General features: G+C 42.7%; 1 protein-coding gene across 15 annotated transcripts in view; it reads right to left on the bottom strand.

Annotated features, from left to right (window-relative positions):
* The window catches only part of SVIL (supervillin), a 253,158-nt gene that overhangs the window by 215,937 nt on the left and 22,438 nt on the right, over positions 1 to 14,783 (bottom strand). The window lies entirely within an intron of this gene.

The raw sequence follows: 14,783 nt of genomic DNA, 5'->3' as shown, positions 1-14,783 counted from the left end.
AGGGCTGCTTAACATTCACTTGGATAATGAAAGGGCCTCTGGTATCATGAAAACACAAGGCTTCATTTTAAAAGCATAAATTATTCAGTGGAACATTTTCTTCTAGGAGAATAAGAAAAGTAAGAGAACTGTTGTTTTTTTTGTTTTTTTCCATTAAATAAAACTGTAATGTTCTATAATAGAAAGATATTTATTTTCCAAATCTGTAGCAGTACTAATCATCTAAATAATTGATGACAGATAGAGCTTAAAGTATGTGGGATACTATACAGATTTGAAAGATTCACTTCTTGGGAACTTTCTAGCTTCTGTGACCAAAATAATAAACAATTTGTGATTCAGTTTGTTTACCAATCTCTCTCAAAGGTCAGGACCAAAATTATTGACTCAGCCTTGCTGTCAAATTTCCTTATTTCCCAAATGAGTATAAATGTATGACTCAGGATTAAGATGTGACTAACGTTTCCTTCCAGTAGGAACAGCAAAGCCACCAGCTCCCATGGCCACCAGAGGCTGAAGAACAAAGGTGGGGAATACCATGTAGATGCCTGAGTGATTTCACCACTGTGGTCTAAGAACAATAAGAAGAAAACGCTCAAAATCACCCTCCCAAATATTTGAGCCTCAGGCTAAGTGAACCAGACAAGCCCTCCGCTCTGGTCTCCTTCCTGGAGGGGAATCAGAGAGCAAAGGGAAATTCAAGTACCAGGGGAATCCCTGCTCCAATGACTCAGGTAAGTTCCTGCCCACCTCAGGGGAGAGGTTCTGTTGTTTGCTCTAAAAAGGAAGTGGTGGTGCAGGCAAGACTGATCAAACTACAGGAAACAAGAAATCATGGGCTGGGCTCCTTACTTTTGGCCAGCTGATTAAGAAGCAAGTGTCTGTCAATGTTAAAACTGCCTTTAAAAGGAAATGTACCACTAGACTGCCTATCAGCACAAAGAGATGACATCATGAAACTGATAATAAACATGGCTATCCCTCCCCCAATGGATTGGCATTTTGTAGCCATGAGGGAGGGAGCATCCCCTTGCTGTCTAAGCAGGAATCCCAGGTGGGCTCAGGAATCCCACAGATGGCCTTAAAATGATTTCTAACTGGGTCAGGTTTCCTCACCTCACCAACCTCTTTATTCATCTGTAAAATGGATACAGGAACAAAATCATAAGTGTCTTACAACTTTAAGTGTCCAGTGTGTAGCATGGTGCTTTGAACACAAAATAGCGTTCAAGAGTTTCATTTACAGGAGACAAGGTGGGGAGGTTCAGTGCCCATTTGGCTGCACCGTTTAAGCCACCAGGAGCCAGCCCGGCTGGAAAAAGCACCATCATCAAATGACACCGTAAAACCATGGGTCTGAATGCACTCAAGACAGATCTGAACAACTGGTCAACGGGCTGGATTCTGTCTGAGAGCTGAATACAAGAACGGATTTTAATAATTGAACAACTGCTATGGCTTTAATGATAGCTTTGGACAGGCTAAAGGCTGAACTGACAAAGAGGGTTTTTTCAGCCAGATTTGCTCAGTGTTTGAGTGAGTGGTGTTGCTGGGGCTGGAAATATGGGGTGGGAAGCCGGATGGGGCCAGCTCTCCAGGCAGGAGAAGAAAGGTGGTTCGAGTCCAGGCCTTGGTGTACCTGGGGTCAAGGGCATCTGCTATACTGCTTCCTCTGGGTACATGGGCTGGTGAAAATGCTAGAAAAGAAACCAAACCAACTGAACAGTGGTTTGGGCTCAAAACCCTCCCTTTGGACAAATAAGGAACTGAAGAGTGATTTTCAAAGTTTACACTGTGATGAAGTCTGACTGACCAAGCAAAGATGATGAGAGATTTCCAAACTCTGGGCAGAATGGATATTTTTTTTCCCTTTTTGAAGAAAAAGAGGACACAATAAACAGTAAAAATGTAAATCAAGGAAAATTAATTGACCTAAAATAAAGAGAGATTCACAGAGAACAAACTTATGGTTGCCACAGGTAAGGATGCGGGGAAGGGATAGTAAGAGAGTTTGGGATGGAAAGGTGCACACTGCTATATTTAAAATGGATAACCAACAAGGACCTACTGTATAGCACATGAACTCTGCTCAATATTATGGGGCAGCCTGGATGGGAGGGGAGTTTGGGGATGAATGGATTCATGTATATGGAAAGTTGAACCCCCTCACTGTTCACCTGAAACTATCACAGTATTGTTAATTGCCTATACACCCATAGAAAATAAAATGTTTAAATAAAAAAATTAAAAAGAGACTCAAAATGTGAGCTTCTTTAGCAGATGCTTGACCAAGACAGAGACTGTTCACTGCGTAAAGACAAAATTGCTGAAATCAAAGGGAAACTTGGGAGGTGGATGAAGATGGTCCTTGAGGGAACGCTGAGGCTCTAACTTCATTTATGTGGAAAGAAGACTCCCACAGTAAAACAAAGATCACCATTGGCCATTTTTTTTTTTTTTTTTTTTTTTTGCTGAGAAAGCCCTCGGATGAATATTTTGCCCAAACTCTCTAACTTACCAGGTGACCCCAGGGGTACCCTCTCACCAAGAAGACACACCTACAAAAATCTTTCTACCAACAGGAGCCTGGAAATGTCACAGGAAGAGTTCTGGGAACCCCCTTCCATGAATCCTTTCCCATATCTTATAAAACAGTGAAGAAAGGTGTATGATTTCATTATCTATGGAAGACAGCATTTGGCTGTTTCCCTCTCCTGCTCTCACTCCCAATCATGAGTTTATCCTTGGCTATCCAGGTACTTACATAAAAGCCAGTTGGAGAAGAATTGCAATTGAGCCAATAACCTCAAGGTTCTAACAAACAGCAGGAGCCACGGGACTGCCATCTTCCTCCTCTCCATCCTCCATCCCTCCAACACCAGGTGCCACCAGCAACAGCAGGCCCTTCTAGCACAAGTGTGGGTGTGTCTGCCATGGACCCTCATCTTCATTTGGGAACTCCTCCTCCCTCCCACTGTCACTGCCTCCACCCCTCATTGCAAGGATGGACCCTGCAATGGCAGTTCACCCCTCTGGGCACAGCCATGGGCACGTGATCCAGGCCAAAGAGATTCCTTTCATAAGACTTGATTGAGCAGCACTAGAAGAAAGAGGGTCTTTCTCCTTTCTTTTTGGGTCAAAGCTGTAAGAACTGCCAGTGGCTATCTTTCAGGCCCAACCCCGAGAGGACACTTAAGCCCTGTCTGAAGCCAGCTTTACTCCTGGATTGCTCTAGCTTATAAGTCAACAAATTTGATGTTTTGCTTAAGCTAGTTTGAGTTGGGGGATGGGAAGATGTGCAACGCCCAACTTTCCTCAAGAAATGTAAAACTGTAGCTTTTTATAGGAAAGAGAAAAATCTTATAATAATATACCTGGGCTTCCCAGGTGGCCTTAGTTGTAAAGAACCCACCTGCCAATGCAGGAGACATAAGACACACAAGTTCGATCCCTGGGTCAGGAAGATCTCCTGGAGGAGGGCATGGCAACCTACTCCAGTATTCTTGTCTGGAGAACCCCATGGACAAAGGAGCCTGGTGGGACAGTCCACAGGGTCACAAAGAGTCAGATGTGACTGAAGCGACTTACCAGTTCAGAGGCTCAGTTGTGCCCAACTCTTTGCAACCCCATGCACTGCAACACGCCAGGCTTCCCTGTCCATCGCCAGCTCCCAGAGCTTGCTCAAACTCATGTCCATCGAGTCGGTGATGCCATCCAACCATCTCATCCTCTATCTTTCCCTTCTCCTCCCACCTTCAATCTTTCCCAGCATCAGGGTCTTTTCCAATGAATCAGTTCTTCGCATCAGGTAGCCAAAGGATTGGAGTTTCAGCTTCAGCATCAATCCTTCCAATTAATATTCAGGACTGATTTCCTTTAGGATTGACCGCTTGGATCTCCTTGCAAGGGACTCTCAAGTCTTCTCCAAGACCATGGTTCAAAACCATCAATTCTTCAGCACTCAGCTTTCTTTATAGTCCAACTCTCACATCCATACATGACTACTGGAAAAATCATAGCTTTAACTAGACAGACCTTTATTAGCAAAGTAATGTCTCTGCTTTTTAATATGCTGTCTAGGTTGGTCATAGCTTTTCTTTCAAGGAGCAAGTGTCTTTTAATTTCATGGCTGCAGTCACCATCTGCAGTGATTTTAGAGCCCAAATAAATAAAGTCTCTCAGTGTTTCCATTGTTTCCCCATCTATTTGCCATGAAGTGATGGGACCAGATGCCATGAGCTTAGTTTTCTGAATTGAGTTTTAAGCCAACTTTTTCACTCTCCTCTTTCACTTTCATCAAGAGGCTCTTTGGTTCTTTAGACTTAGCACGTATGCAATAATATACTCAGTTGCCATCTCCCACCCAAAAAGATTCTCCATTCCAACAGAAAATAATTGTTCACAAATACATTCAAACAGTCACTTATGTTTGGCAGAAAACTGTTCTAACTGGATGCTGAAACCTTTTAATTAAATAAGCCTTATAATTATAAGGCTCCAAGCTACTTTTAACATACTGTGACATTCCAATAAATTTGAAGGATGGTGTGAAATATTTTTAGAAGAATTCTGTCAGGATGTGGTGGCATCTTTAAATATAATATTTAAACACAGTATTTCCTAGGGAACTGTCCCAGGTTAAAGCCTCATAGAGACATCTATCAAGCATAGGTCAGAGGCTACTTTTGGAATAAATGTTCCATTGAGAAAGGTTCAAAAGGGAGGGGATATATGTATACCTACGGTTGATTCATGTTGAGGTTTGACAGAAAACAACAAAATTCTGTAAAGCAATTATCCTTCAATTAAAAAAAAAAAAAAACTCCTGTCTACAGCCATCCCACCTTGAATGTGCCCAATCTCGTAAGCTAAGCAGCATCAAGCCTCATTATTACTTGGGTGGGAGGATAAGCTCCTGAAAGAAAAAAAAACTCCATACCCAACAGCACAAGCAGACATGTTCCACCTTTCTGCAGCACTCAGACATCTAGGGGAATCAGAGCCAATACCCTCCTGTGGAGACCAAGACAGATACACTGACCTCCCCGTTTGATTCTGCAGGAGGTGTACTCCTGGATGGGACTCCATGGAGCAGATGCCTACTGCAGACTCGAGCTTCTTCACTCCCCTCATCGCTCACTCCCCAGACCCCAAGGGAAGCTGCAGCCAGAATCAGGATGTTAGCTCAGACCACAAGTTGATGAGGTTCATCAGATGGGGTAGGAATAATCAATGAACATATTCCACTTCATAAATAAGGCCACCCTCCCGGGCATCAGTCCAAGTTGTCTTATGGTGACAGGGAAAAGAAATCCCTAAACTGACACAGCTCACAAACTTCGGTGATCTCTCATGACTTTCAAACGTGCTGTCTGTGGACAATCTGATCATCAGACCCGTTCCCCGGCTCCGGATGGCTCCCGTTCCTGGTGCGAACCTTCAACTCACAGCTGGCTGCTGACACCTTGTTTTCTGCACGTCTGCCCTTCTGCAAGAGCCCAAACTCTGGAGGAGCAGAGATGGAGTCGTCCTGATCTTGCTTCCTGACACACATTCTAAGGAATTTGACAGGCTGCCTAACAAATAAATATTCATTAAATGGATAAACCCTATTTCCTTTCACTTCACTTTTTTTTTTTTTTTTTCTTTTTTAAAAAGAGCAAAAGCAAAAAAATTCCAAACTTGGATCTTAGGATCTCAACCAAGATAACTCCCACAATATGAAGGGGTCCAGTGTAGGCTTAGGGGTGATGTGAAATAATCTAGAAATTTATTTTTAATACAGGAAAGAGCACAGTTTTTTTGCCAAAAAAGAGAGAGAGAGAGAACAAAGGGGAAAAAAATCTAACTTTAAAATTGACCCAGGATTCTTCCCCAACTTGCATGACTTTTCATCAGTCTTTTTAATTTCTCTGGGTTCTGTCTTTAAGTTCCTAACACTGGATTTGAAAGTAACTCGGGTCAGTTCAGGGTCAAATACCCGAGACTGAGCACGTCCCCTGCACAGGCTGGCTCTGCCGATAGTGAACTGTCAGCCCTCAGCCATCAACGCCACCTGTTGTCAGAAACCACCCCTCTCTTGAAAATCGCATCTTCCACTCCAAATGCATTCCTGTTCTCCACTCATGTGCCCTCCATTCATGACAAGTGGAGCAGGGAAAGGGCAGGAGGAGAGAACACAGGCCCCTCTGTCAACCAGTCATCCAAATGCTCCAGCACCCACTGGGGCTCTGAGCTCAGAACAAAGACCCCTGCGTGGGGCCAGTGGGGTGGGCACATGGCCCTGGGCAGGCGACCTCTACTAGGAGAAGGGTCCAGATGTCTGTGCCTCAGAGGGGTAGAGGGAAGCATTGGTGGGCAATCGCTGGGTCTGTCTGCAAATAACAGAGCCCTGCAACATGAGATGCTTCCCATCCCACCTAGGATGCCTCAGCAACCCCAAAAAATGATCCAATTAGCAGAAGGGGCTGAGGCTCCCCAGGGACAACCGTCAGATGTATTCTTCATCTGTGTGCTTCTTGTTTTAAGCTGAACACACTGTCTCCCACAATTCATGAAACCTAATCCCCAATGTGAAAGTGTTAGTGGTTCTAGAGGTGAGTAGGTCATGAGGGTGGAGCCCTCATGGATGGGATTAGTGCCCTGTGCAGAGAACTTGAATAGAATTTGTCTCCTGCTGTTGTATGAAAATTGTATAAATCTTAATTATATTGAATTGGTTCATAATGCTTTTCAGGTCTACCATACCCTTCTACTTTTCTGTCTATTCATTCTATTAATTTTTGAGAGTTTGATATTGAAACTCCAACTAAAAATCTTAATTTCTCTACCTAAAAACATAATTGTAATATACAGTGAAACTATATGTAACTTTGTTCTGTATTTTCCAAGTATTCTGTAAAAGTGTTATCATATTTTCATAATTAAAAAAGAGAGAGAGAGAGACCCAGAGAGCTTTCTGGACCCTTCCACCAAGTGAGGACACGAGGAAAAGACAGTCAGCTGTCTATGAGCCTGGAAGTGGGTCCTCACCAGACACTGGGCATGCCAGCACCTTGACCTTCGACTTCCAGCCTGCAGGACTGCAAGAAACATGTCTGTTATTTAAGCCCACAGTCTATGATGTTCTGTCATAACAGCCTGAACAGTCTAAGATATTTACCAGCGTGGAAGTTCCCGGTTGTTTCCTGCTTCTGAGAGCTGGGCTCCCCAGCCTTTCATGCCCAGATTGCAACCACTCTTCTCTCAACCAAATCCATGATTTTCTGTTAAGTTTTGCTGTCCACAGAGCTCACGCCACTTTGTAAACCATAGCACTTCACAAGTGTGTATGTGTATGTTCACTTAGTAACTGAATATGCACTAAATGGTGACAGAAAACGGTTTACAACACTTTCGCAATGTTTATACCACGACTGCCTTATTAGCAGGTGTTATTTTCTCACTTAAAAAAAAAAAATCTCTGAAGCATCTAACACAGGTCCTCATGTTGAGTTAGTTCTCAATTATTTGTTCACCAAAATACCGTCTAAAATTTAATTTCTTATGTTATTGATCAATCCCAATTGTGCCCTCCACCCAAAGCCAAGAAAAGCCATTTGCTGGTGAAACAGAAAAATGAACTATTGTTCACTTTTATTTGGGACACAAACTTCCGATAACAAAGCCAGGATAGAAGATGCAACAATGGAATAATATTACTCTGGGGGCTCAATCATTTATCCACAAAATGCTCAGCTTTGGAGGGACACTGACAAAGGCCCTGACACTGTCCTGGAGGGCCTGCAGTAAGCGGAGGGAAGAAGATCTATGAATAAAAGTGCACTGAAGTTCCACATGTGCAGTGAACATATACACACAGGGCTCTTGCACATACAGGTGGTGTGTGCAATGCTCTTCATGGCCCGACTCCTCCTAAGATTTCAGATTTTAGTTCAAATGGTACCTCTTCCAAGAAGCCTTCCCTGACCACCAGTGTAAAGTAGGTTTCTCCCTGCCACCCCCAGTCCCATTTTCCTCACAGCATCCTTTTGAGCACCTAGCATCTTTCTAAGCCTGGATTTCTTGGTCCACTGCTCACGTCTGTCTCCCCTTCTAGGCTGAAAGCTCCAGGAGAGCAGGGCCAGACTGTTCCTTGCACCCCTTTATACCTCACATAGCACCTGCACAGAGAAAGGGTGTATGTGACCAATGAACGCCACCAGGATGCATGTGCCAGGATTGCCAATCCCATTGCCAAGATCAAACGCAGAGGAGTCAGAAAAGCTGTCCTAAGTCATAGCAGAAGTTTGTGGGAACAGGTCATCACCTACAGGGGCAGAGGAGACAGGCAGACCTCAGGGTTAACTCCTGTTCCCTCCTTTTACTCACAGAAAACGGTCACAGCCACTGCCAGTGGGGTCATGTCAGCCCCCCTGACACAGTGCCTCGTACCCAAAACTTGGGCAACTACTGCCACTTCTCTTCTCCCAAGCCAGGTGATTTGGGAAAACCACATACATACAAAGCACCAAGTCCTTGCCAGCACAATCAAATGGACCCACATCACCAGCGAGGGTGGGAGACAGGTGGGTGGAAATGAGCGAGATTAGTTATATGAACAGAACATAAGCTCAAACTCAATTAGGACTGACCCAAGGCTTCCCTGGTGGTCCAGTGGTTAAGAATATGCCTGCCAATGCAGGGGACATGGGTTCAGTCCCTTGAGGAACCAAGATCCCACATGCCCTGTGGCAACTAAGCCCATATCACAGTAAGAGAAGTCTATGCACGGCAACCAAGACCCAGTGCAGCCAAAAAAACAAAAAAAAAAGATTGGAAGAGGAAAGAGGACTGCACCCCTCCCTGGTCATTCAGGTAACTGATTCATTTTCTCCATCATCAAAGATAACACACAGTGACTCAAGCCTCCAAGACCAGAGACATGAGCAGATACCTCTCAGCAGTCTTAAAGGAGGTGCTACTTTAATTTTTAATGTATTTAAGGAAGACATCTTTAAAAACTACACCTCACTTAGGTGGGATGAGGACGGAGGTTTAAGAGGGAGGGGACATGGGTATGCCCGTGGCTGATTTATTTTGATATATGGCAGAAACTATCCCAATACTGTAAAGTAATTATCCTCCAATTAAAAATAAAATTAAAAAAAAACTACCCCTTACTTATACACTGGTTTTATACCTAAACTGAGATGCTTGCAGTGGTTCTGTTGAAACCATGTCAATGTGGTGCCAATTTTAAATACATTAATACCTTCTGAAATATCAGGAGAGTAGGAATGAGGGCTTCACAATCATTCCTTGAATGCATGAAAGAGAAACCATGGAGTGTGAGAAGTTCTTTCTCCCTGAATATTGGTAAAGGAAAATATGGGGAGAGGGTTATTTTCCCTTTAAATTGCAGCTTCCCCCAAAAGATCTGCAGTGCAGTCAAAGGTAACGTAGGCTGCAGGAATATTCATGGTCAGAAGGGAAACTGTGTCTATGGTAAACTGAATAATGCTCCTCCAGCACCCTCCCAAAAAATTCAGGTCTTAAGCCCTGGAAGCTGTGAAGGTCACGTAACATGGGGAAATTATCCTGCCTTATTTGGATAGGCCCAAGGTAATCACCAGTGAGTGTCCTTCCAGGAAGAGGCAGAGGGACAGTAACTACAGAAGAAAAGCCAACAGGAGGATGGACGCAGACTGGAGTGATTTACTTTCAAATGGGGGAAGGAATGCAGGGATGAGCCAAGGAATGCCAGCAGACACTAGATGCCGAAAAAGACAAGGAAACAGAATCCCCTTGGGAGAAGTCTCCAGGAGGAACTGGCCCTGCTAATACTCGATTTTATCCCTGTAAAACTCACTGGACTTCTGACCTCTGGGACTATAAAAGAATAAATCTGTCTCATTGAATGAAGCCTTTAAGCCGGTGGTAATTTGTTACAGCACCAACAGGAAACAGATCCAGTGTGATCGTTTGTTATTAGATGAAAAATCTAATTTTATTTACCTATTTTTTCATGACCATAGCTCATTTCTTCTTTTCTAAAAATTTTATTGGAGAATAGTTGCTTTACAATGTTAGTTTCTGCTGTACAGCAAAGTGAATCAGCCATACATACACATACATCTCCTCCCTTTTGGATCTCCTTCCCATTCAGCTCACCAAAGAGCTTTGAGTAGGGTTCCCTGTGCTATGCAGTGTCTTCTGATAAGTTATCTATTTTATACACAGTATTAATGTTATACATGTATCAATCCCAATTGCCCAATTCCTCCCAACCCCTCTCCTGTGAAAATCTAATTTTAAAAGAATAATCACTGGGGACTTCCCTGGTGGTCCAGTGGTTAAGACTGAGCTCCCACTGTAGTGGGTGTGGGTTTGATCCCTAGTCAGCCATGTGACAATACCAAAAAAAAAACCTCCAAAATCTATAAATTCTCACACCCAAACACGTAAACTTCTAAGTTTGACCTAACACATTCTGGGTGCCTTTCCCTTTACAAAAAAACTAGAGTTCTGTTCCATTTCAGGCAAAGACTCTCCCAACATTATTGAATTCAAGGTATACCTGGAAATCTGCACTTTATTTTTTGTTCTACTGTAAGGGTATGCTTTCTTAAATCTTATAGGTTTAATTTAATTCTTAGATATAATTCTTATCACATATTAGGATTAAAATAGAAATAAAGGAGACACAATTTAACAGAAAATCACCATACCAAACTTGAAAACTTACAGCTTATCTGCAATCTGCTCTGGTTGTGTCTCAGACTGTATTTGTTGAATAAATAACACACATAGAAGTTTGAATGAGAACTCAAAACTTATTAATTTTACACCCATTGCTTTCCCTCCACCCTAGAGACCATTACAGCTATAACAGGCCTACTGCACTGTAACTAACCAAGGTCTGATTAGGGGTTCCTTGGTGGCTCACAGTAAGAATCCACCTGCCAATGTAGGAGAGCCAGGTTCAATCCCTGGGTCAGGAAGATCCTCTGGAGAAGGGAATGGCTACCTACTCCAGTATTCTGGCCTGGAGAATTCCATGGACAGAGGAGCATGGCGGGCTACAGTCCATGGAGTAGCAAAAGAGTTGGACATGATTAAGTGACTAACACCTTCACACAAGGCCTGATTAATGAATAACACAGCATCCCTCGAGAAAATGAATAAATATGCTAGCTGACATAATCTACCAAACTCTTACACTATAACTTAACCTGTAAACATATGAAGCCTTTATAAACAAAATCATAAAGAAATGAAAGAAAATAGCCCATAGTTGCCTAAGAACAATAATATGTGACAGTTTATAGATCTCTTCAAGAAAATTAGAGATACCAAGGGAACATTTCATGCAAAGATGGGCTCAATAAAGGACAGAAATGGTATGGACCTAACAGAAGCAGAAGATATTAAGAACAGGTGGCAAGAATACACAGGAGAACTGTACAAAAAAGAGCTTCAAGACCCAGATAATCATGATGATGTGATCACTCACCTAGAGCCAGACATCCTGGAATGTGAAGTCAAGTGGGCCTTAGAAAGCATCACTATGAACAAAGCTAGTGGAGGTGATGGAATTCCAGTTGAGCTATTCCAAATCCTGAAAGATGATGCTGTGAAAGTGCTGCACTCAATATGCCAGCACATTTGGAAAACTCAGCAGTGGCCACAGGACTGGAAAAGGTCAGTTTCATTCCAATTGCAAAGAAAGGCAATGCCAAAGAATGCTCAAACTACCGCACAATTGCACACATCTCACACGCTAGTAAAGTAATGCTCAAAATTCTCCAAGCCAGGCTTCAACAATATGTGAACTGTGAACTTCCTGATGTTCAAGCTGGTTTTAGAAAAGGCAGAGGAACCAGAGATCAAATTGCCAACATCCTCTAGATCATCGAAAAAGCAAGAGAGTTCCAGAAAAACATCTATTTCTGCTTTATTGACTATGCCAAAGCCTTTGACTGTGTGGATCACAATAAACTGTGGAAGATTCTGAAAGAGATAGGAATACCAGACCACCTGACCTGCCTCTTGAGAAACCTATATGCAGGTCAGGAAGCAACAGTTAGAACTGGACGTGGAACAGACTGGTTCCAAATAGGAAAAAGAGTACGTCAAGGCTGTATATTGTCACCCTGCTTATTTAATTTCTATGCAGAGTACATCATGAGAAACGCTGGGCTGGAAGAAGCACAAGCTGGAATCAAGATTGCCGGGAGAAATATCAATAACCTCAGATATGCAGATGACACCACCCTTATGGCAGAAAGTGAAGAGGAACTCAAAAGCCTCTTGAAAAAAGTGAAAGAGGCGAGTGAAAATGTTGGCTTAAAGCTCAACATTCAGAAAACGAAGATCATGGCATCTGGTCCCATCGCTTCATGGCAAACAGATGGGGAAACAGTGGAAACAGTGTCAGACTTTATTTTGGGGGGCTCCAAAATCACTGCAGATGGTGATTGCAGCCATGAAATTAAAAGACGCTTACTCCTTGGAAGGGAAGTTATGACCAACCTAGATAGCATATTCAAAAGCAGGGACATTACTTTGCCAACAAAGGTCCATCTAGTCAAACCTATGGTTTTTCCAGTGGTCATGTATGGATATGAGAGTTGGACTGTGAAGAAAGCTGAGCGCCGAAGAATTGATGTTTTTGAACTGTGGTGTTGGAGGAGACTCTAGAGAGTCCCTTGGACTGCAGGGAGATCCAGCCAGTCCATTCTAAAGGAGATCAGTCCTGGGTGTTCTTTGGAAAGAATGATGCTAAAGCTGAAACTCTAGTACTTTGGCCACCTCATGTGAAGAGTTGACTCATTGGAAAAGACTCTGATGCTGGGAGGGATTGGGGGCAGGAGGAGAAGGGGACGACAGAGGATGAGATGGCTGGATGGCATCACTGACTCGATGGACAGGAGTTTGAGTGAACTCCAGGAGTTGGTGATGGACAGGGAGGCCTGGCATGCTGTGATTCATGGGGTCGCAAAGAGTCAGACACGACTGAGTGAATGAAATGAACTGAACTGAACTGAGTAGGTGCAGGGCCAGGAAGCGATGAGAACTTCAGAGAGTGGGCTACATAGGACATCTTCTAGAAAAAGGCATTGATTCCAAACAATGGACAAATGAGTTAGAATTAGAGGGTGGGAAGGGTACAGGAAAGGAAACCTGAGTCTTCCCTCAATAAATAAAAAGATGAATAAAAACTCAAGGAAAAATATAGGCCACAAACAAAATACAAGAAAGACATAGTCCAAATGTGCCATGATTTTCAGTGACAGGTGGAATTTAACAGAATGAACCCATTTGTAAATGACATTAGAAATTTTCTCCTTCAAGCATTTCTATAGTTGCAATATTAGGACCATAGGAAGGATGTGTAATCATAGAACTACTTGCTCTGCCAAAGGTTATTTATATTAACCTTCAAACTCAATCTATGGACAAAGCTTAGGAAATACTTACTGCCAGCTAGAGAACATTATCAACACTGCAAAGGTAAAGACAACACAGGGAAAAGTTTAAAGACAAGGGGAAAAGAGAGGCAGAGGAAAGGGTAGGGTGCTTAGGATCCTCATCTCACAAAATGCGGCACTTAAGAGGTAGAAAGTAGACGGAACAAGGTATAGAGATTTGTGAATATTAAATGTTAAATTGCAAAGGTAATTTACAGAGGAATTCATACAGCGGCAAAACTAAGTTATGCTTGCCTCTGTGTGCATGTGTAGGCTCCCTCGATCACAGCAGTGTCAGTAGATAAAACTCACGACAGATACATCCAAGATAGCTGAGTAAATGTATTATTGGTTATAGAAGCAATAACCACTAAAATAATTAACAGGAACCATCAACATTGCATTGCCTCTGGAAAATAAGACTCTTGTTTTTCGTTATTAGCGTTTCTCTACCACCTGACTTTTTTAAACCATGTTCATGGATCACTTTGAGGTTTGTGTAGAAGTTAGCAAACTTTTTCTGTAAATAACCAGATGGTAAATATTTTAGGCATTGTGAGCCATATGGGTCTCCAGCAAATGCACAACTCTGCCCCTGTCTGTCTCAACAGACATCTGTAAATCAGCAACTGTGACTGTGTGTCAATAAAACTTTATTTACACAAATAGGTGGCAAGCCCAATGTGGCCTGCAGGCTGTACTTTGCAGACCCTTGATCTAGTTAGCCCAATGTTCCCCAAACTATGAGCTACAAGATGCTCTAATATGTTTAAGGGTAATCCTCCACAAAGTGGGATACGGTCCATGTTCACAGAGCTTAGAAACTGCTGGCTTAAAGGAAATGATTTTCTAATGTGCTTATGAGTCTGAACACCCAACACAGAGGCACAGTCTGTAGTTCAGACCAAGTCTCCAGTTTTCCTGAAGACACAGGAAAAGCATCAAAGTGTTCCTTTTTTGAGGGAAGGTGAACAGGGGAGGAATATGAGAACTTTTCTTTAAAAAACTTTTTATTTTGTATGGGTGTATAGCTGATTAACAAACAATGTTGTGATGGTCTCAAGAGAATAGTGAAGGGACTCAGCCAAACATAGACATGTATCCACTCTTCCCCAAACCCCCCTCCCATCCAGGCTGCCACATAATGTTGAACAGAGTTCCACGTGCTATACAGTAGGTCCTTGTTGGTTATAATGCCACGTGAAGCAACATGATGGACCTCGAGATGATGATACCATGTGAAATAGGTGAGAAAGACAATTACCATATGATATCACTTATATGTGAAATCTAAACTATGACACAAATGAACTTATTTATAAGACAGAAACA

The sequence above is a fragment of the Bubalus bubalis genome, chromosome 14 (assembly GCF_019923935.1).
Source record: "Bubalus bubalis isolate 160015118507 breed Murrah chromosome 14, NDDB_SH_1, whole genome shotgun sequence".
Taxonomy (NCBI): Eukaryota; Metazoa; Chordata; class Mammalia; order Artiodactyla; family Bovidae; genus Bubalus; species Bubalus bubalis.
The sequence above is the reverse complement of the archived record's forward strand: the minus strand, read 5'-3'. Positions and strand labels throughout refer to the sequence as shown.